The 22,675-nt window shown below is 40.2% G+C and overlaps 1 protein-coding gene across 1 annotated transcript in view; it reads left to right on the top strand.

Moving 5' to 3' along the window:
- The first annotated feature begins 7,989 nt into the window (after window positions 1-7,989).
- Window positions 7,990-22,675, top strand: part of LOC6553414 (insulin-like receptor) — a 37,463-nt gene continuing 22,777 nt past the window's right edge. The window contains exons 1-2 of the mRNA XM_001979230.3: window positions 7,990-8,952; window positions 10,522-11,043. The gene's annotated coding sequence lies outside the window, so the exon portion shown is untranslated. The remainder of the gene's footprint in view (window positions 8,953-10,521; window positions 11,044-22,675) is intronic.

The raw sequence follows: 22,675 nt of genomic DNA, 5'->3' as shown, positions 1-22,675 counted from the left end.
CAGAAGAACAGAAGAGATCTATAGAGGATGAGGCAATGACGGAACCCGGGCCAAGTTTGTTGTTATTGCGCCTGCTTTTGTTCCTCCGTTTTTTTATTATTTTATTTTCGTGTATGTTATTTCTGATATTGGCTTTTTAATGGTGTGGCTAAAAACCGGAAATTGTTTGTCCGGCTATTGTTGATGACGTATGACCATCGAGTTGTTGGCGGCTTTAGCGCATAATTTGGCCACACTAATTAACAGTGCCGAAACGAACAACAAAAACACACATGCCGCCACCAACACGAATGCCTTTTAAAGCGAGAAAAAACAAAATGCTCTGACCACATGTCTAAACGTAGCTGCGCGCTGGCCAGAAAGAGAGGGCGCGATTGCTGAAAGAGAGTGGCCGGTGATAAGCCTGTGTGTGTGTGTGTGCTTGGGTGTGAGCCGAGCGAAACAAACAGACAGGTGTCATTGACCTTTTTCGCTGCGAAAGAGCACACACACACATTCACACAACCAAATAATTTTGTGTGCACTTTTTTCAGCTGCGTTTGCTTCTTTTCCCCTCTCCACCTCTCTTTCGCACTCCCGCCCTGCTGCTGGTGCTGCTTTTTCGCCTTTGTTGTTGCTGCCGCTGCCTTCACTGCTTATGCTGTGAACTGCTTGGCCTTGAACTTAGACGCGCGTCTTCTAATCGCTCCACACTCCTCCCGCTGCCCCGCCCCCTTCTGCCCACACATGCATGCACGCACTGCTGTTGTTGTTTTTCTGTTTATTAATGGGACCAGCAATGGCAGTGAAATTCGACTGTCCGATAATTTATACAAAAATAATATAATTCGATCCGTTTCATTTTAAACTATCCATTGAAATAATTGGTGAGTTTTATGAGTTATCAAAAGTATACCATTTTTTTATTAACATTAACACGTGCTTAGTGAACTTTTCAGACTCATGTGGCAGATAAATTTCATAAAAACATGTACACACATTTTTGTAGTGCTGACCGATCACCAAGGTGATTGGGAATGATTTTGATTATTGGCATTTTGTACAGCGTTCAGCTGTGCGTTTTGGATCATGCCCAAATTGGTATTAATTACGCAAGCCGTGTAGCTGCTATTTGTTTTGCCATTGCGAAATGCAACGTATTTGCAGTGAGTCAACTTGTTTTCGCTGTACCAACCGCACTTAATTGTGCTTTTATTTGCATTCGACTCGCGGAAAATCGAATGAATCGGAATTGATTGTTCCAAGAAGCGATGCGAGGGCAGCCACAGTGATTCACATGTGGACTCGCATCTCTTAACCACTCAAACAGCCATCCATCCGCCCAGACATCGCCACCCACCACCCATCATTACACGCAGCTGCTCCCGAATCTTATCATGGGAAGAGGGTCTAAGGTCCAAGTAAATAATACCCAGGCGCAACAGCCATGGCAATAACAATAGTGCTGGCGACAGCAGGAACAAAAGTAACGCATGGAGCCCCTCCACGCGCGCACTTGGAGCCAACAACACATGACATGGTCGGCGTTCGTCAGCCGGTCGTATGACGAGAGTCCCCCGATTTCACCTTCCCTTCGGAAGTAGGCAGTCGCCTACGCATGAGCCTCGAATACACTTACAAGTGCGGCCATGATAATAGATCTGCCACATAAATAGTTCTTAATAGTTGGAACTTGCAGGAAAATTGTGTGCAAATACTAAAATATTTGATTACATCGTTATATTTCTTCATTTTAAATTGAATTGATATGATTTTAATTACATTGCATTTCCTTATTTTGCTTTTGAAAACTTTTAACGATCCTTAAGCAATGAGTCACCGAAAATTTTAATATTTCTTCCGCAACTGTGCACACCAACTTGTTTCTTACAGTGCGAGTGTGTACAATTATGGTTTTCACTATGTGATTTAAAGAACAGCAATAACAAATGTATTATAGGAAAAGTTAGGTATAATAAACTGCTGGTGCGAATGGCAACTAAAGCTACAGGAAATTTAGGGGGTAAGCTTGTCGACGTGGGTGGGTGTTGGTGAGGGGGTAGTGATGGGCGGTGGACAGGCGATGACGTGGTGTTTATATGGTTACGGGATCTTGTGATCATTTTGTATGGGCCGTGTTCTCGTGAAAGTGTTTATTCGGTATCTCATTCGGCGACACACACACACACGCACACACACACAGACGCATCCAATGAGAATACACCCACAAGAATCAACAATTGGCCAATGGCAAGTTGTTTGTTTTGATATTTTGATTCCAGATTATGGGCAATCTCTGCGGATGGTGAGTAAGGATTAAGAGCTTATCAAACTAGTTGTCCGTGATTAGCCATGTTACTCGTTTGGAACATGGCCCTGATAATTATATGTGGGAATACATTGTATGACTAATAAAAAACATATTTACGTAAGCTTATGTAGTGATTTACTTAATCTAGTGATTTAGTTGTGTAACACGTAACAGGTATGTTAGATATTTACAAATGAAATAAATATATTACTTAATTCGCGGCAGATTGGAATTTAGATCTGATTATATCATATTATATGTAAGAACATCCTATGATTTGTTATCACCCACCTTTGTAGTAAAATTAAATTATTTATTTTGACGTTTAATGTTTTGAAGAAATATATTGGCAACCGCTATAAAAACTTTATAGTTAACCAACATTTTATATACATATTTCCGTCAGCAATATATTTTTAGATATAATCTTCCATCATTATTTTTTATCTGAAAAATGTTTACGAAAACCTCAAAAATCTTCCTAAAACCAGATAGTAACTAGAAAATCTGAACTTGTGACTCAATGTCATGCTTGATACATTTTAGGCATGATAATATTATAGGAATATACATTTAAGTTTAATGAACTTTCACGTTTACTTAGGTTGCACATTTTTTCATGTAAATACTTTTGAAACCTCAATAAGTATTAGCAATTTTTTTAAATATCTCATGACTTAACGGACATGATAATACCCTTTCCGCAATTTAAAGACCCTGTTAGTAGCAATATGAGCAACAAATGTCTGCCCCTTAGTTGTTTTTATTGTCCGTTCTCCTTTTGACAATTTAATTCTGTCTCTGTCGCTCAGATAGGACCGTCCCGCTCCCACTGCACATTGTTTTTGCTTTTTCGGCATTTCGCTTTGCGCAGTTATTTGTTTTTCTTGTTTTGAAAGATTCCGTTTTCGTATTGACATTCGTTTATTATTTTCCGTTGCCAGCTTTCGAGTGTGTGTTGGTGTAATAAACATCACACGTGGTTGCATTTCTACGCATGCCGTCTCCCTCTTGCGGCCACACGCTGCAGGCAACAGAGAGAGTGAGAGAGATCTTCTATTTTGTTTTTGATAAAGTGCGTGCTGCTGTTTGTCTTTTTATGGCGATGTGTGTGTTCGGCGAGTGTGTGCTGTGGCGCTTGGAGCATTTTGCTTGTGTGCTGCTTACGTCGACGCCGACTGCGCTGCTGGGTGGGTGGCTGCGCTTTGGTTTGATGTCCGTTAGATAATAATGGGTATGTTGTGTTCGTTCAAATATGGTATTTAAAACTATTGCTAATATGTTGGAGTATGTGTATGCATATAATTTAATTATTTAATTTCCTTGATGATTCTCTAGGTACAATATATTAAAGGCTGTATTTGATAATCGTGCCGGGGGTTGCGGGTATCTCAAAGTCGGTGCAATCTACCTTAGCATTCTCGCTCGCTTGTTTTCGCAGCTTTTGTATTGTATTTATAGTCATTTTCATAAACATTACGAGATAAGCCCGACGCCCGCTCACTTCTCCCTTGCTGTCCCCTCCTTCTTATTTTCTTGTGTTTTTGTGCGTGGGCATTTCGCGTTGCATATCTATTGATTGGCTTTTGGATTTGCTGACGGCATTTCGCCTTGCTTTTGTTGTTTATATGCTCGTTTTTTTTTTTTTATTTCAAGTTAATATGTTGCTCTTCGTTTTGCAAGTGTTTGTTTAGCTTTCTTTTCTAATCGCTGGGGCGTCAACAATGTTGCCGTTATTCTCGTTTGCCTTTTGCTTCAGTTCGTTCTTTCGCCCGTGAATGACCTTCGCCTGTCCCGTTACTTTATTTCGTTTATTCTACGATCGGTGATCTTCGGATTGCACTTTAAGGATTTTTCAAAAATGATGGAGAATGTACCCGGATACTTGTGAATAGTAAAGCCAATACATTTATTTACTGATATTAAACTAACGAATTTTACTATCAAGTTTAATAGTTTTGGGTAGTCCGCACCGCAATCGCTTCAGAGGTTCGCTTAAATCTTTATTCATGAATAACTTGTGCTCGGCAATTGCCTGTCACTTTGCCTTAATCTCGCACGTTGTCACCTTTACTTGGGTTGCTTGTTTTTGTTGTTATTCGCATTTCCATTGAAGTGGAAAAATGTGTGAGGCCAGGAAACCTGAAATAAAACTTTATTTCGCCAATGATCTCGTGGCGTAGAGTTTTGCTCATTAAATTCTTCCCCTCGGACCCTTTTAGTCTTCCTTTTTGTCGTCTTGTCTTCTCTTTCTTCTGTGGCGGGCTGCCTGCCTGCTTGTCTTTCTTTATTTTTTGTACAAAATGATGTGTGCCCGGGAAGTTGTTTCCCAAGTGTTTCGTGGAAATTTCAGGCCACAACTTCTTGAACTACTTCATCATGTAAATTGTAAACTAAACCCAGGTTTCAACTCTCTTCCTTGTTTCTGTTTCTGGTCCTCTGGCCGTCCTTATCACACGCCACACGCCGTCTCTTTCGCTTTGTTTGCCTGCCTCAACAACAACCATCGAGAAGACATTTTTATGATTTTATTTTAACTGTACTCGTAAATTTAGCGATTAGTGAACGCGGTCTGCTCCTCGCTTCTTCTGGCTGTTTGTTGTGCCTCTTCTCGGACACTGCGCCACCTCCTCCTTCGCGTCCACCTTCTGCCCCCTCCTCTTCACCGCTCTATAGCCACCCAACTCTCGTTTCGCGTGCTTCACGCGCCCAACGTGGCACTCCATATACCACATATCGTGTTTTCGTACCCTTTATAGGGGTTTTATAGAAGTGCTTGGAAGGTTGATACAAAATTAATATATAAGTTTCCAATATATGGTATCTTGGTTTTATGTTGCAGTATTAAATTGTTAGTTTAGTTCTCGTCTTAAAAATAGAAGAATATTGTCTGAAATATATAAAAATATTACATGTATTTTCCTACATGTTTCCTGTGCTCATGAATATTTTTTTTAGCAAAGGGTATACCAGGCTTCGTGGTACAAAAGCCAAGCATGCCACTGCTGTTGCGGCTGCTCCTTTTAGCTATTGTCGCTGCTGCCGCCCCTTTAACCGCTCCACAAACAATGCGACTGCGGCACTCCACTCAGCAGACAAACAGACCGAGGGACATGGCCAGAAGAAGGCGGTGGGGGAGAAGGGCCAGAAGAAAGGCCGCCGTCTGGCCAAGAGCGCTCCACTCTTGTCTGGCCGGGTCGGTCCACAACCCCCGAACCCCTGCAAAGTCCCATCTCCTCCGGCGGCACCCACTTTATGTCACTGACTGTCTGCTGATGTTTGCTTTTGCAACATTGTTGCACAAGTTTATTTTTAGACACATTTCCATGATGTTCCGCTTTTTTGCCCGTCTGCCACGCTGACTCTGCACATTGGCCAATGGGCGTTGGATCGGATCGGTAGTGTTCCAGGCCCGAATCGCAATCCTTGGAATTGCGGCTGCAACAGAAATTTTGCCAAGCCGAGAACTTCTTTTCCCCTAATTGACTGCCCCTAATTGAGTCTAAAATGTCTATAATTAGTCTGCAATCCAGTTTGGAGAACTTTAAAATTGGCAGTCACTGGAGATTAAAAGGTCCTCCTTTTCACTTATAATTGTACATATTTCATAAATCTCTCGAATACAATTCGCTTTTTACCACGTTAAAATTAAATATGTATTTGGTTTAATACAAAATAAAAATACAAACCCTATAGTGCAGGAAAACATTTTTATGGATAGGGATAGTCTTGACCTAAGCGGTTTACAAATTGAGTTGGCCATTAAAATTGTTAATTGTAGTTTAAGGCTCAACTAACATTAGATAACTATTCTTTTTCAAAATAATTTAGTTTCACCGAAACTAAACCCAATGTGCTTTGACTGCATTTTAGTTTCCCCTTTTCTCTGGCTTTTTTTTATCGCTGCTACCGCGCGCTGCCTTCTTGTTTGTTTCGTAAGGTAATTCATTCTGGCTTTTATTTTTATTTTTCTTATTTTTGGGGGCCCGTTGCCGTTGCTGAAAATTTATGTATTTATAAGCTCCCATACATAGGCGGTGGCTTAAATTTTTAATGGTTTTTTAATTAGGCGGCGTCGTTTGATGATTCGTACTCCTTCGTATTCGGACCCCTTTTGCAACACACCCCTTTCTTCTTCATTAGCAGCTCATTTACTACACACGAAGCACAAACCAACAAAAATTTCCTGAATTCGGTTGCCCAAATTCTCTAAATGAAACACAGATAATATTTAAAGTTACACATAATATTAAAAATTCCTAATAAATATTGTATGTATTCGTTTATAAAATGCATTTAATCTATACATATTTCGTTTTTTGGTGTATCGCTTAAAATAGCATGTATATGTACATACATTCATACTCGTACATACTATAATGATTTAAATATTTAGCCGATGTCGTTAAAATGGCTTCTTGCAATACGACTTGGTTGACTCTGGACTTCAATTAAAATTACTCTATGCACTGTAACAATTTGTTGTGGTTGGATAATATGCTCTGATGTTCCGATATAAAGCAGAGGGAGTGTAAACACTCGATTACAAATTACAACCACTACGACTGGAAACTACGGACTACAACTGGAACTACGTCCGCAGTTTTACAACTTTACAACCGCATGTGTAGTTTTTTATTGCAACCCATTTGGGCGACGTTGCCGCTTCCGTTTGCTGCCTCCCCCTCCTCTTCTTTTTGTCCTCCTGCTGCTTCTTCCTCTTCCTCGCCGCTTCCTCTTTGGGCCGTTTTACGAGGTGCCTGCTAGTATTTTTTGGTAGTCACTGTACCACAATGCGCCGCAACAACAACAAAGCAACAAAAACACCAGCAAAGGGCCAACGACACCGATATTTTCTGCACTCCGCACTCGCACACACACATGAAACTCCTTTTCCCTCTCTCTCACTCTCTCTCTCTCCTTGTCCCTATCGCTCTCTCTCTGTCGCACGGCCACATGCGTTTGTGGGGTGTGAGCGAGACAGTCTCTTTTTCCATTCATAAGCGACTGCGTTTTGCGCTCGTTGTTGTTGTCCCTCTGCTGGCGCTTGGCAAAAAATATTTTTAAAAAATTATTTGGCCGCCTCCATCTGTGAAGAAGTTCGATTTGTTATTTTATGTGTGTTTGAAGTAGTTTATGATCTTTTTCTTTTCCATTTTTTTTTTTGCGATTATAGTTATGTTTCCATTTCTTGGTGAGACTGCAAAGTTACCGCCCTTATCACACACACAGCCTCCGCGTTTTCCACACCGTACGTTTATACTTAACCCATGTAAATCGTGATTTATTCATGCCCAAAACAAACATACATATTTAAAACACTCATAAGTGCAATGCAATTCATGAACCCCCGTTTTTTATTTCTGTTATAACACTGTTTATTCAACTTTTACTAGATAACAGTTAAGGGATACCATAAAAAAAAACAAATTTTTAATACGTTTTAGATATAAAAATAATAGAAGGAAATTATTATTTCTGTTATTATATAATTTACATATTTACGCCATTGTCTTACTACATCTGGGGTAATTTAAAACTAATATTTATAAATAATCAGACAAAATTATTAGCAAAACAGGAATTTTATCGTGTACTTATGGTAAACTTAAATAAGGTTTTAAACTCTACATGTCCACAAATTGAACAATACTTGTAGCTCACCATGAGGGTTAGAAATGTGCCCTAGTGTTCACATATTAAAACAATGCGATATTTATTATTAATAGTGGAGTTTGATGGTCTTTTTTGTGGAAAATATTTTAGCATGGCATGAACGCACTCCTCCTACGCAATTTCCATTCGTACTCATCCTTTTCCACCACCCCGTTTTCGTTGCCAAATTCTCCTTCCTCCTTTTCGCTATCGCAGACATGCGCTCTCCGCGCGCTCTTACGCTCTTTGTCTTCACAGTTTGCGCGCGCTCGGTATGCCTGTCTCTTTCTGTCTGGCCGCCGCCTAACTGCGCTTGCACTTTGTTGTTGCTCTTCGGGTTTTCGTCCTGTCTGCGTGTTTTTATACGCACTGCGCTTTAGCACGTCTATCCGCAAAACAAAAAAGCGTCTGGTGGAGGGGGAGAGAGCGAGAAAGAGATCGAAGCATGCAGACGCCGACGCTGTTCGCCTCTCGCTTGCACTCGCGCCGGTCGTTATTAGATTTCAGTTTGTTTTCGTCCCCGTTCGCATTCGTTTTCACACATTGCGCTTCGCGTCATTTTTCGGGGTCAACGTCATCTCGAGGGTTGCCGGCGCTCTGCTTCTGCCGGCGTCGGTGCTGCGCTTCTTGCACGCCTGGCGTTTTTTTTATTTTCCCTTTTGTTTTTCGTTTTTGTTGTTTGTGCATGTCTCGTATTTTGTATTTTATCTCTCTCGCGTGTGCAAGCGCTCTCCCAGTTTTGCTCTCCCATTTGCTGCTGCAGCACATTTTTAATGCCGGCCTGTGCGAGCGTCTGTGAGTTTTTGTGTGTTGATTTCTTGCATTGACCAAAATGAATTTTTGGTTAAATATGCGGATTCGTAAGCACAAGCCAATATTTATTCGTGTTTATTATTCCAAGTGCATAAGCCAATTAATTAGTTTTACTGTATATTTAATGTTTTACAGTAAATTTTGTGGAATGCTTTGTGCTAATTGTAATTTTTAAATTGGAGGATCTTGGTGAGGTAATGAGAGGACATTTGAAAAATTATGGTGAAAAAATAGGATCTAATTTGAAATGTCGACTAAAAAGAGTATGTTTTTAAAAACAACGATTTTGTTATATGTATTTGTTATATAAAATATTAATGGATAGGAAAAACGTTGAATACGTTATACATATTTAAAATCAAAACATGCTACTTCAGACCTAGGTTTCTAAATATGTATATGGGGCTTATGAGAACTGTTTTGCTAATAAGATGCATTAATCCAAAATAAACTATCTAATTTATTTAGCTTTAGTTCAGCAGTTTTCCATTTTTTGCATTTCGCGTGCTGCACACAACACCCCACGTGACTTGTGGAGTGAGGTAGTGAGTGGGAGCGGGGGAGCGGTAGAGCGAGAGAGACGCTGTAGGTCTGGCCTCGTTTGATGGGGCAGAGGAGGCAGGGGTGGTGAGCGGCAAGCTCACTCAAGAGGGGCGTGACGGCAGCTTTTTGATGCTTGAACTGCGCTTGTTTTTCTTGCTTTTGTTGTTGTTTGTGGCGCAGACGGTTTTTGTACCCATTAAGTTGTAAAATCAAAGAGTGTGCGCGAACAGTATATTTATTTGTAACTTTTGAAATATAATCAATAATAATAGTAAAAAACATGTATAATAACTATTTTACCTTAACTTGTAGTAAAGCCAATATGCAATGTACCGAAAACGTTTATACATTTTGCAAACTAGTAGCATATGACAACCAAACACTTTGCTTTAAAAAGTTGTTTAGCAATTTATTGAATTATTGAATTAGGCCGGCTAAGAAAAGGTATCAAACTGTCAGAATGTCGCTTCACTATTCGTCTCTATTTTTCCACACTTCTGTTACGTTGAGTTTTGTTTTTTATTATTCGGTTGCACTTTATATATTTGCTATATGTACTTGAGTCGTTGTTGTTGCTCTTTTAGAAAAAGGCGTGGCCCATGAGTGGCAACCAATAACTACTATCTTTCCTGCCATTCTTGCGGCGGTGATGTTGTATAAAATGTAGTTTGTTGTTTGATAAAGTTTTTCCCTAAATTGATAGGATATTTTTTTTTTTATGACTTTTTGTTCGCTTGGCTGACGAATTTGTTGTTGTGGCTTTTCTTATGGATTGGCGCGAAATTTGAAAGTTTCAGTGCTGTTGGTCTCTTTGTTTCTGGGTGGGGCCAAATGGATATTGCTATCAGAATGAGAGCCTAGCTTTAAATTATGGATTTTCAGGTGGATTAAAGTGGCACGAATGCTATTTTTCTTGGTTTCAAGTGATTCGAAGGAATTTGTTAATTGGATAACGGTTGCACTGCAGTTGTTAGTGGCTCAACTGTACTTCGTTGCAAGTTTGAGTTGGGAGAGGTTTCTTTGGCAGACACAAGTAGTAAACTCGTTAATACTATTTTTAGGCTAGTAATTGTGTGTTGCATATATGTATGTACATATGTACATAATCGAAATCATAATATTATTGTTACACAATAGAATTTAACAAATTATTTTAGGAAAGCATTCTCTAATTCTAATTCTAATTTTCTTATTCTAAATCTCTAATTCTCCCATTTCAGATCGGCGACGTCTAAATGCATGATTGAGATCACGTGAAATGATCATCGAGTGCCGCGAAGGTGTGAAAGTAAAAATAATGTGAAAAATGTGAGAAAAAGTGAGGAATGCTATGTGACAACAACCACAAATACTTGCAAACAAAAGATCAAGGGAGCAACAACAACATCGAGAGAATCAAGAAAAATGATAACCTAAATAAATCAAATTGCTAGTCAGAAAAAACAAACAACAACAGAAACCAGGGAACTCGAAGCCACAGAAAGAGAGAGGAAAATTAAGTTATAGAAGTAATCGGAATTCCGATCCCGCGTGCATTTTTTTCTCCCATCTCAACCTCTCTGGTCTACGGGGTTTTCCCGAATTTACAAATTTCGGGTTTTCTCTTGCCAAAGAAGAAAGCTTTCGCCACAAGCTGGAAAGAAAGTGCCAAGGCAGCAGTGAAGAAAAATATCGAAACGTGTTTGAAATTTATAACAACAAGGAAAAGCGAGAGACGGTGTCATTCATTGTTCTCGATCAAAGTAAGTTACATTCCATTCTATGTTTTCAACGGATTACAGTAAAATAGCTTGGGACTCACCTTTAAACTTTTTAATATTATTTAAAAATGATATTATATTGTTGTAGAAACATTGAAAAATAGAAAATAAACGATAGCAAATTAAATTTAAAATCTTTTGAGAAAAAGTTACTTAGAATTAACTTGCCTAAAAGCCCAACAATCCATTACGATTTCCTACGAATTTGAAAGACAGAAATGGTTTGGAAAGTTCCACTGTAGTTTTGTTTGTCCACATCTATCTCTTTCGTTGTGCTTAATTTGTGTCACATTCCAATGATGTTGAACTAGAAGGGGACGTTTTGGAATTTTTCCTAAGAAATGTATGCTGTTTTCATTGTCAATGGGGAATTTGTGAGCTAGAAGCAGCCTTCTCCGGCCGAAAGATATAGAAAAAGGGGAGTAGCTCCCCTGGTTCCGGATATATCATGCCCAGCTCCCACATTCAATTTGGTATTTCCGCATGCCCCACTTTCCAGTAACTTGCTTACCATAAATACTGGGTAAAATGGGATGGAGCAAAAACTAAAACGGAGACCGTCCAATGAGGGGGAAAACGTGTAAAAAGTGGGCGAACGGTGGCAGAAGTTGGTGTTAAATGGCCTCTGATTCTAAATAATGTGTAACAAATGGCGCGTCTGTCGCAACAACAACTGCAATAATAATAACTTGGCAGCAAGGAAAAGCTGTAACAAGAACAACAACTGCATCAGTGGTGAACATGGGCGGATCCAGGGGTTTTTCAGGGGGATTTAAGAACCCCCCACTTATGGAATATCTTAAACTAATTGTTGTCTTGAACAGAGATACGACTAGGATGAAAAATCCAGTCAGCTTCATGTCTTAAACAAATGTTCTTCAGAGGAATTGCAATCATTAATAAAAAGGCGGCTTACGAGAAGGTGCCATTCGTGATTGATTTATTTTCAAAATTTTCCATAGCATTGTAGCTATAAAGCTTCTTATGTGTTGGGGTTCCTATAAGTTGGGGTTACGGAGTAGGTTCCGTGGGGGAACACAAATCTCCACCGGACCCGGGAAGTGGGCGGGTGGCAAGTGGAGGAGGCAACCAACCGCATCAGCAGAAGTTGAAGTAGAAATAGAAGTAGCAGCAGTCGCTCAATTGCACACTCACTGTCTGGGCATTTTCACAGTTTTGGAGCAGACACACTCGCTCACATGGGAACCACTCTAGAGACGACGACGGTTGACGCCTTGGAGAGGAGTGGTGGCCAGGGAGTGCGGTGGGACGGGGATCTATTAGTGTGTGGCACCATGTGGCATGCGGTATGCCACTGCAATTGCACAAACATTTCTATATTGCTCTAATGTATCTCTCCACGCCTCGTGGTTGTCGCCGTCTCATTGTAGTTGTGGTTTGTTTTTCTGCGGTGGAATCGAGTCGGGCCGGAAACAGTTTCAATTGGAAAGGCAACCTGGCCGAAAGATCTGTGCTCTGGTCACTGATAAAGCCATAAGTGGCCTCCATTCATGCGAGTGCAGCTGAAAAGCTACAATGAACTCATTTGTGTGAAATGGAATGGAATAAATGAAAAATGAAAGAAATTGCCATGCATATTCGAAAGTCCACCTAATTACTCAGTTGTTTCAAGTAGTTATGTATTTTAAGAATCCACTATTTGCCTACAAACGGGGGGCTACTATCTTAGTTGGATACTAAGCTATACAAATAGTTCGTCGCAACCTTTAACCTATCTATCACGTAGCGATATTACGAGCTCGTGCATTCACTTCAGGGAAATCGATAAGCTTTTGTAGCTAGAATAAACAGTTTTATTTCCCTTTGTCAATGTGAAAAATCACTACCCAAGAGTCTCACGCCTGTGGGAATCCCTTTTATTATCAGTTTAGTTCGCATCCTTCGCCTTTTGGGCGGGAGTTATGTGTGGCAACTGATATTTTCCCAGGCTCCTGAGGGATGACTTTAATGAGTTAAGGAGGGAGCCCTAACTCTCCTACGCGGTTTCCCAGATTCATTCGCATTCGCACTGTTGCAGTTCGCTTTTTTTCGCTCTTCCATGGATGGGGCTCGTTTTGTTTTGTTTTGGGACTTTAATGGCCAACTGGTTGCGGTGAGCACGTGTTGCCCGTCAGTCATCCATCCAGCCAACCAGCCAACCAGTCAGCCAGCCAGTCAGTCACCCAGACGTTGATTGAGATAGCAGACTGGATCTGTGAGGAGAACAAGGGTAAGGGTCCATGAGGGGCGTCGCAGGGTCTCAGAATCTCGGAGTCTCAGACTACCGGGGGCTCTTCTTTTTTGGGGGCGTGCCCCTCGCTTCGTACCACTCGCCACAGACGCGCACATTCTGTCAGTTGCTCAATTAGACGCACTTCCGCTTTCCCACTAGCTTTAGTTCTATATTTATTTCCGTTTTGTGCGTGTGATTGATGGCCGACTGCTGGGCAATGATGTAATCAGAAATTAAAGCGGAAATGAATACGAATACGAGACGATATGTGGCGTACGTAAATAATGTCGCGAATAAGATTGGGGCAATAAAAACTCATAAGAAAAAGGCCAGTTCTCTACCAAATGCTCTCCCCCATTTTAATCGTATAGTTCAAGCTTGTAAGCAAAAACAGAAGACTGGGGTTTATTTCTAATCCTGTTTGATTTAAACCAAACTAATTGACGAAAATAAGAGCTTTATTTATGTCTAATATGTTTTCGAGAACAAAAGTACATATTTTTTGTGATTCGGTACCCACTGGGCTCCTTTGTATGCGCTTATGTCCGGAGACAGTTAACATGCCGTACCGTTTCCACTTCCCCTGGAGGCACTTTCCCTACCCTGCGCTCCCAGAATTTTCTTCTTTTTCACGACGTGGTTGTAGATGTATGCAATAAACTAGTAGCAACAGCTGCAGCCGCAGACGACAATCGCAATGCGAAGGGTGTAAAGTGGCGCTGCCACATTCCAATGTCTGTAGCTGTTTCTCTTTCTTTTTGTTGTCAAGAATGTCCGAGATGAAGAGGAAAACGAAGATGAAGTCGATGAAGCAGCAGCAGCCGCAGCAGCATTAATCGTGGCATCATCTCATCGACACTCCATGTAAAAATCACGTTTCATGTTATGTGAACGGCGCGTGAATCAGTCGAAGTCCAGAGTTCGAATCGCGAGGAAGAAAGAGACGGCCGGAAGGCAAATGAAAGAGACGGACAGAGCCGCAGTCTGCGAATGCGATCGAGCTAAAAATGCAGACTTAATTCGCCGAGAGTGAGAATTTTCTCGATTTGTCTCGGAATGTGAGCTTTCGTATCCAGACCTAACCCCATTCGCTTTAAATTTTAGTATCTTTATAGCATTGCCATCTGTTAATGTATATATCGTATTTTTATTTATGTACTTAATTACCAAGTTTTTTATGTTTCGAATTAATAATATAATATAATATAAATAATTTTGTAATCATTTAATTTTTTGTCAAAGGTCAACGTTAGATTTCCTCATTTTGTTTCACCTTTTAATTAAAAGTTAAACCATTATAAAATGTATTAGTTTTTCATTAAAACATAATCGTAAAGCAGGGTGCTTATTTTATTAAATCATAAAGTACTAAACTGTTGACGTAAACCTTTTTTCGTTAAATACCAGACGAATCATTTAGAACCATAATATTGAGGCGACATCGTAACTGATAGGACAATTAAAGACGGAGCTTGCTGAGCTATAAACACAGCGAACGTTTAATAGTTTGTACTTAATGAGTTATAATGAAAATATGGCAATAAATAAGCATACTCCATCTGTCATATAATTTATTTTTTTTTAACTTTTCATTTTTGTATAAGTAATCGGCGGTAACCCCTTCAATGGCAATTTGGTTGCCGCCTTTTGCTTTCCCAACTCCCTTTCATTAAAACCAAGTTTAATGGCCATCAATTAATTCACAACAAGCAGACAAAAGCGGAAAAGAGACGGCACGAGTGTCATACTTTATGTGTGTCATTAGGGTGCATTTTGAGTTATGCACCTAAAAATAAAAGAGCTCAGAAACACAGAAACCGAAAGACTTACGGGTATAAAGCATTTCCGCATTCCACACTGGAAAGTCAGCGAAACAAACAAAAACAGGAAAACAGAGTCGGGCGCATGTGCAACGGTTCCTGAGACAAAGACGGATAGAGGAGTTGGAGAGAGAGGGAGAGAGAGAGAGAGAGACATAGTGCTAGAGGGAGAGTGTGAGTGTGAGGAAGGGAAAGACCTCGACCCACACTCGTGTGGCGCCCATAAAAACGTCATCGTTGCACATAAAACTCGACAGCAAACAATGCAGCTTGCCATTTGGCTGCCGCCGTAATAGTTTTTTAATTGCTCACAAAAGTCGTCAAAGTTCGTCTCCTCCACCCATATACATAAATGTATATTTACCACAAACATAACCCGTACAAGGTGAAGTCGGTTGCCCGTCGCTCGTTTGGGCCCATTAATCACATGGAGTGGAGTCTGGGGAAAATAACGCCACCAGGTTAAAGCCAGAAAACCGTTAAGCGTATGCAACAAGATCGCCGCCGCCTGTCTGCCCCTTGGAGATCGCTTAACATATGCGCATATCATCCAAGTCCCCTGCTTTATATACATACGAGTGGTTGTGCAGAGGAAGCGAAGAAACGATCTTGTTATTGACATTGACAATGTCATTGGGAGGCTGTGGGAGGGAGCGGCAGCGGGGAGCGAAAAGCAGTACAAAGTACCGACAATTGTATTACCCTACTGTGCCGATCTTCACTTCGATAACTATATAGGTTTTCAAAAGACCATTAACGGAGGAAAAAAGAATTCCATATAATAAATGTAACTTTGACACACATAATATAATATGTATTTATTTAAATTCTTGTAAAACCAAAGAACCCTCTGAAAGAGCAAAACAGATGAAACGTGTTTTTACCCCTCGTCCTCACCACATTTCTATCGTCTACTCCTCTCGTCGCAAATAAGTGACCCTGCTTAATTTTTAGTCTGACCTCTTAACTTTACTGTCCACGCAAGGCCATTTCGCCACGTTTGCCAGTTGGTTTGTCTGATGGTACCTATCACTGAAAGCGAACAGGGTGTGCAAGATGGAGTTATTTTTTCAAAACTATATTTGCTTAAAACTTTTTCTACTTACCGACTATTACTCAACCTTCGGTTGCGCTTTTTATTTTAGTAGTATTATGCATAGTAACTGAAGTGGATGTATTGTGGTGTGGAGATCGCCGGCGACATTATACTATAATGGGCGACACATGCGCATAATGACCCGCCTGCCGCTGTAGTTGCTATTTTATTTTTTCCTGTCGGCCAGACAAAAAGGGGTAAATTGAATCAGCGGGAGTGCGGCTGCGCCTGGGAGTTTAGATTGGAATGTTGTTTATTGCATTTTCAGCTAAATGTCGCTGAGACGTTGTCGCCGCCCATTGGAAACATCAGACTCACCAAACACAGATACAGATACTATGCATAATGACTGTGATTTTGTTCCACATGAGAGTATGTACATACATATGTATGTGTTCGGTATTGGCATTTGGAAAGTTAGCTGCTCTCTCGGCTGGCCGCTTTTTATTGCCCACAATCTGCAGCCAGCTTTGTGTCATTGTGCCCGTTTCTGGATTTGACATTGCAGCTTTTTGCATTTTCATGCATCCGGGATGCAGTAATGATAGTCTCGATGCTGATGATGATGATGTGATGGCGATTACTATGGCCATTACTTACAATGTATGCAGTAATGATGATGTCGGGTTTGGGTTCTTTAGGTGCGCACACGCTGGAATCTAATAGACCGACATGTTGGCTATGTCGTTTTATGATTTATATGTTGCACCCCAACAAATTTGATCTTAGCATCTTAGACTTTAGGTTCTTTAAAATGGTAGTATATTAATACATCACCTCATTATCATTGAAGCTCATTAAATTAAAGTTGTTGAGTAATTTATATAAAAGCGCCTACATTTATTTAGAAGTTATTGTTAAAATAAGCACTTGACCAAGCTTCAAGCCACTTTGCAACACACGAGTCGTGAGACTGGCAGCTTTCGTTGCCAATCAAGCAGCATTTGCCAAATGTGCAGACACAAAGAAAACGTGGCCGAAATGGTCCCATGATCGAAAATACCATAATACACACTCACACCGCAATTCATTGAGTCTGCATAGTACAGATGTATGTAAGAATGTATATAAAATGCAATTACAATTACAAATTGAAATGCACAACAGATGACGCCGTCGTAGCGGCGGGGTCGTCTCAAGATGTTGTACATATAGAATAAATTGTTTTATTTTTATTGTGGGGACCTCATCTGACGAAATTCAGGACGGCATAGGTGGGCAGGTAGCGGTGGGAGGGGTGGCATCCCACTCATGACGACAACCCACGAGACTCGCAAAAATATAGCAAAGCTATTCGGATTCTGCCTCATTGTCTCGTCGTTGACGTCGCTGCTGTTGTTCCACTATTATGCCACTTGCACTGTCTTCAAGGGGTATTATAAACATTCCGAAAATAATTAGGAAAAACGAAACGTGAACATTGAAAAACTTTCGCTGATCAAAAATAATTTAGATCTACACTGACTTTAGTAAAGCATTTGAGGCTGTTTAACACTTCTGGTAAGGTAACTTGATTTATTAGGTTTCCCGGTTGATCTTTTAATTGAATTTTAAGTTATTTGCATTTCTTGTATTCTCCGGGTGCGCTCCTTTTTACCTTATTTATTAATGTCCTTCCCTTAGAATAAAAAAAACAATCGCGTGTACTTGTACGCAGACGGTGTTAAATTATGCCTGCAGTATTCGGACTTACAATCCGATCTAGATACGATCTAGATCAACTCAATACAGGCGACTTACACTCTGGTGGGCGCTCCTTGGACAGAATAAATACTGTGTTCTTCTGGACCCAAAACATAAATTTTCAGATCATATTTCGTTTATTGTCAATACATCCACGGGTTGTACATTGTTTTAAAATAAGGTGATCAAGGGAATTTGATGATCCTTGCATGACTAAAGCATTATAAATTTCGCTATTCCGTCCGATTCCTCTTTGGAGACCGAAAAACGGAGTTCACTTGGATCCCATTGAATCGGTTCAAAAAAGTTCTTACTGTTTGCCTTACGACGCCTAAGGTTTGAGGTTTGCATATATTACCTCCATATTTCAGTAAACTGATGGTCATTAACTTACCTTTCCTAGCCAACCGCAGAGCGATGCTTGCTTAGTCGGCTAAACTTAACTCCCTAAATTTCAACACCAAATTAGATTCAACTTATTTTCATATATATTCCTTGTTACTTTACTGTTTCCTATATCGCGTCTATCTCCTTCGGTTGTTTAACCTTCCAATGTGGTTTTAATAACTAATATGTGGAAAAGTGGCAAAAGAATGAGATGTACATACAGTTGATAAATAGTGAAGTGTTTATTTGGTAAAATAAAATGTGGTCATACTGTAAGGGTATTAGGGATTCATACTGACTTTCCCTTCCTATTTCATGTTGTTTTTCGTTTCGCATTCAACGAAGCGCTAATTTTTTCGCTATACGACGGCGCTTGAGTGGGCGTCAAACCGCCCACTTTCCACTCCGTCTTCCGGCACTCCGAGCCCCTTCGTGAAACTTTCTGTCTCGGTGGCGCAGGAAAATGTTTTTAATTACAATCATTAGAATGAAATTGATCGTGAACTGAAACACGAAAATTAAATTAGGGAAATGCGGACGTGCAGAGACCACAAACTGCACCTTTAGAGCACGTCCAACCCTCCGAATTCTCCCCACTGTGATTTCAGTGGGGGCCTCATTGGGGGGACGTTGCGTCGGTTGTCTCGTGTTATTTATTTTATAGAAATGCATTTTGCTATTTTTAATTTTCTCTTTCAAATGCATGTTAAAAATAAACGAAAATGTAAATTATATTTTGGGGTTGCTGGGGGGAGAACAAAGTCCTTGGGGGAGCCGATTATTACAGAGGGAGCTACGAGAGTTCATTTCGTGAAGGGGAGGAAACCCGTGAAGAGCAGGGCAAAGGTGAAAGGACTTTAAAGTCATTGTAGAGGAAAAGAAATGTTGTCTTCAACTCCGTAGGCTGTTCTCCCTTTGGATTTCTTAATTGCTTTAACATGACTCAGTGTGGATCCAATTTTATGGAATCTCTCTGAGACCTCTGACTAATAAGATTCATGAGGTATTTCGATTTGAAAACCAATTTAGACCGTCATCGATTGATCACAGATTGGCCAAGATGACATCAGTTTCTACTGACTAAACGCGATTTTAATAACTTTTTCCCAAATGAAAAAGATTAATGATCATGTTATGGCGCGAGCTTTTATACATATGTATCTTTATAAATGAAAATACTTAAAGAACGAATAAGTCTAATTTTGTGATTCTTCATCGCAATGATTTATATCTGTATATTATTCCCTTGCAATTTAAATATTGGTCGTTTCTAGTAAACTACATCTGCGAACCCCTATGTATTGTAAGATTAAACCCGCTCCTTTTTATAACGCGGAAATCCCATATAGACCTTGTCAAAATGTTGATCATCAACTGTTTGTTTTCTTTGCATAAACAAGTTTGGGCTGTGTAAAAGCCCATTTACATTTATTTATTTAGGTGTGAGGGGAGCAGTCAACCCTTGTCGGACCCCGAAGGCAACCCCTTGGCAACAACCCGATCCATTCCGTCCCATCCCAAATCCAACCCGTCTACACGGATCTTGTGATCTGTCATTACAAGCAGACGAAAAAAACCAAGAGCCTGAGACGAAACTGTGTGTTGTTTACGTTTTATGTAGATTTATTTTTGCCTTGCAACTTAAACGCACAGACATTTAAATTTAGCCGCGGCGATCATCTAATGGCCTCGTCCGCACACAAAAGCTGCCCATCCCGCTCGCACCTGCGCCCGGCGGTACCGGTCTTGGCAATCTGATGCTGATGCTGGTCCGCTGCGGCACGGCGTGGTCTGATGGGCTGGTGTCGGATCGTCTGCCCTGCACTTTTCACACTCGGAACAACTCGGTGCTAAGCGCCTGAAATTTTGTAGTTCCCCAAAAACGAAGCTCTTTGGTTCTAACTATTCGTATTGTGGATCTGAAAAATATATATGGTTGGTGCAAGGCTTTTATAATTGGATAACAAAATATACTACTTTCATTACTGGTCCGTATCTGTATCTACACTCTGTCCTGAATCGGACAGATTATTGAAATTACAGCGCTGCGATCTTTGAACAAGTCCGTAGACATTTTAAAGGATTTACATGGCACAGCCCACTGGCTTGTCCGTCCGTTCGTACGCCTGTCCGTTCGCCCGATGTCTCCGTCTCTATCTCCTCCGATGTTCGTCTCTGTCTGCGTGTCACCCGACTGTCTCGCCAAAATGTCATCGCTGCACTCGCCGTGGCACTCTTTCCGTTGCACTGTTCTTGTGCCCGACGCTTGATGTGGCATAAAAAGTGTGATTGATGTAAATCTGCTGGCTCAGCTGTCGGCAGCACTTTCCCCGTGCGGATCCTCCGATTTTATTTGTATAGGCAAGGACGAGAAGTGTTGTGGGACATCCCGTTGAACCCACCACCAGTTCACCACATGCCAGTAGGCTCCCATTCCCTCCCCCTCTCGCTCTAATCTGATTTGTGGGATCAAACAACTGTAAGCCCGGACTTTGGGCACGCTCTTTCTCCGTCTTTTCTCCACCTCCTGCTTTCATCGCAGATTCTCCGGATTGTTCGGCTTCTTCTTGCGGTTGGCTTAAATGTGCGTGCGTGTTGTTTTGTGCGTGCTCTTTGTCACATTGAGCTACTTTACGGATTTGCCTTTGTTATCGATAGGTACGCCGGTGCAACCCCTAATATGTTTTGAAAAATGGGGGATACTTTAAAAATATTTGAACACAATTTAAATTTGTTTTTAAATCTGAGAAATCAGCAACTTAAACTCATTGTATAAATAATAATGATATTACAGTTTTAGGTTTATGCAAATTCATCAATCGGTTTTGTTAATAATAAACAAATTTATTTTTTTGGTTGCTTATTACTGTTTTGTTGTCATTGTTGTTCATTTGTGTTTTTATATTTACTAGACACTTTTAGTTGCTTCGTTTTTTTATGCATCTTTAGTTCGTTTTGTATGCTAGTTTTTATTACGACTTTTGCGCTTTTGCAATTTGTTGCATTTTCTTATTTGTTTATTCAATTCCGCCACTGATACCGGTGTTTTTGTAGTTGTTTATATTTATTACGTATTGTAAAATTGAAAGCGTCTTTTGTGTTGTTTTTTGTAAGCCCGCTGCCTATTTGTTGTCTAATTTATTTCTATTTCTACGCCTATGTCCTCAGATTGGAAAACAAATTACCATAAGTGTCGTTTTGTAAGTGTAATGCATTTATTGTAATAGAAATATTGCTGTATCACCCAAAAGGAATAGCGAAAAAATTAAGAGATAACTCCGCAGTAAGAAATCTCTCGAGAATCTTGCACAGTATCTGGTTAATTTAAATATTAGAAAACTGCAAAAATGAGTTTATTATAGAGTTCCTAGAAAGCTTGGCAAACAATTGGCTAGTCATAAATATTAAACATTTGACTCAGCTTCTGAGAATGGGTTTCAAACATAAACATTTACATAACTTCTGGGAAGTATAGTTTCTTGTAAATGTGAAATGTTGTGTATTATCAAATAACATATGACGCAATAAATATTGTTTTCTCTGTCACATCCTGCCAGTATTAAAGTTGTGTATTTAAATGTACAAAAATATCTTACCGAACAAAGCTTACAGTTAGTTTTTTGAGCTCCTCCAATTTGAAGAGCTGGTAAAAGGGTTGTAAATATGTAGTCGTGGTGATTCAAATTTGTGCTAGTTTGAAAATATTAATTGTTGTTAATTTGTTTTGCTAATTTACAAACATACATATTTATTTTGTAAAACATTTTTTTGTATTGGTTTTCCTCTGGCCTTGCTACTTAGTTTAGCTGCGTCTGTCTGTCTACCTCGTCTCGTCTCGTCGTGTCGCGAAACTAGGTGTTTTTGTTGCTAATCTGGTTATTTACTGTACTTTAGTAGTTGCTCTTGTGTATCTGGGCCTTGTTGTTTCTGCTCGGAACTGAACTGAGGCTTTGAGAATCGAGATTTCAGCTTCGAGAGACTGAGACTGGATGGAAATGGAAACTACTGGCACTGTTTGGGCAGCTATTTCGAAACCGCTCTCGTTTCATTGTTGTTTGTATTATTATTACTCGTTTTGCTGTTGTTATTTGGCAGAAGCAAGGAATAAAGGAGAGGAGAAGTAGCAGAAGAAGAAAAAACAATATTGTGTCTTGTTTATTGCTTTATTTGCGGCGTTTTGCTCTTGATTAGGTTCTTTTGTGCCTCGCACTTTGCTTATGTAGTTCTCCCCATTCTGCTCCAGTGGTTGTTGTTGTTGTCGCTGCCGCTGTCGCTGTTTTTGCCGCTGGCGCTTTCGCTTGCATGTGTTGGTGAGCGTATCTATGCATGTATGTACATTAGTTTGTAGCATTGGCGCACGGGCATAAGGTAAATGTGAAATTTAACAATTTAAGC

This window comes from Drosophila erecta, unplaced genomic scaffold (genome assembly GCF_003286155.1).
Source record: "Drosophila erecta strain 14021-0224.00,06,07 unplaced genomic scaffold, DereRS2 tig00000000-arrow-pilon, whole genome shotgun sequence".
In the NCBI taxonomy this organism is placed as follows: domain Eukaryota; kingdom Metazoa; phylum Arthropoda; class Insecta; order Diptera; family Drosophilidae; genus Drosophila; species Drosophila erecta.
Note: the sequence above shows the minus strand (reverse complement) of the source record. Positions and strands in the feature narration are given on the sequence as shown.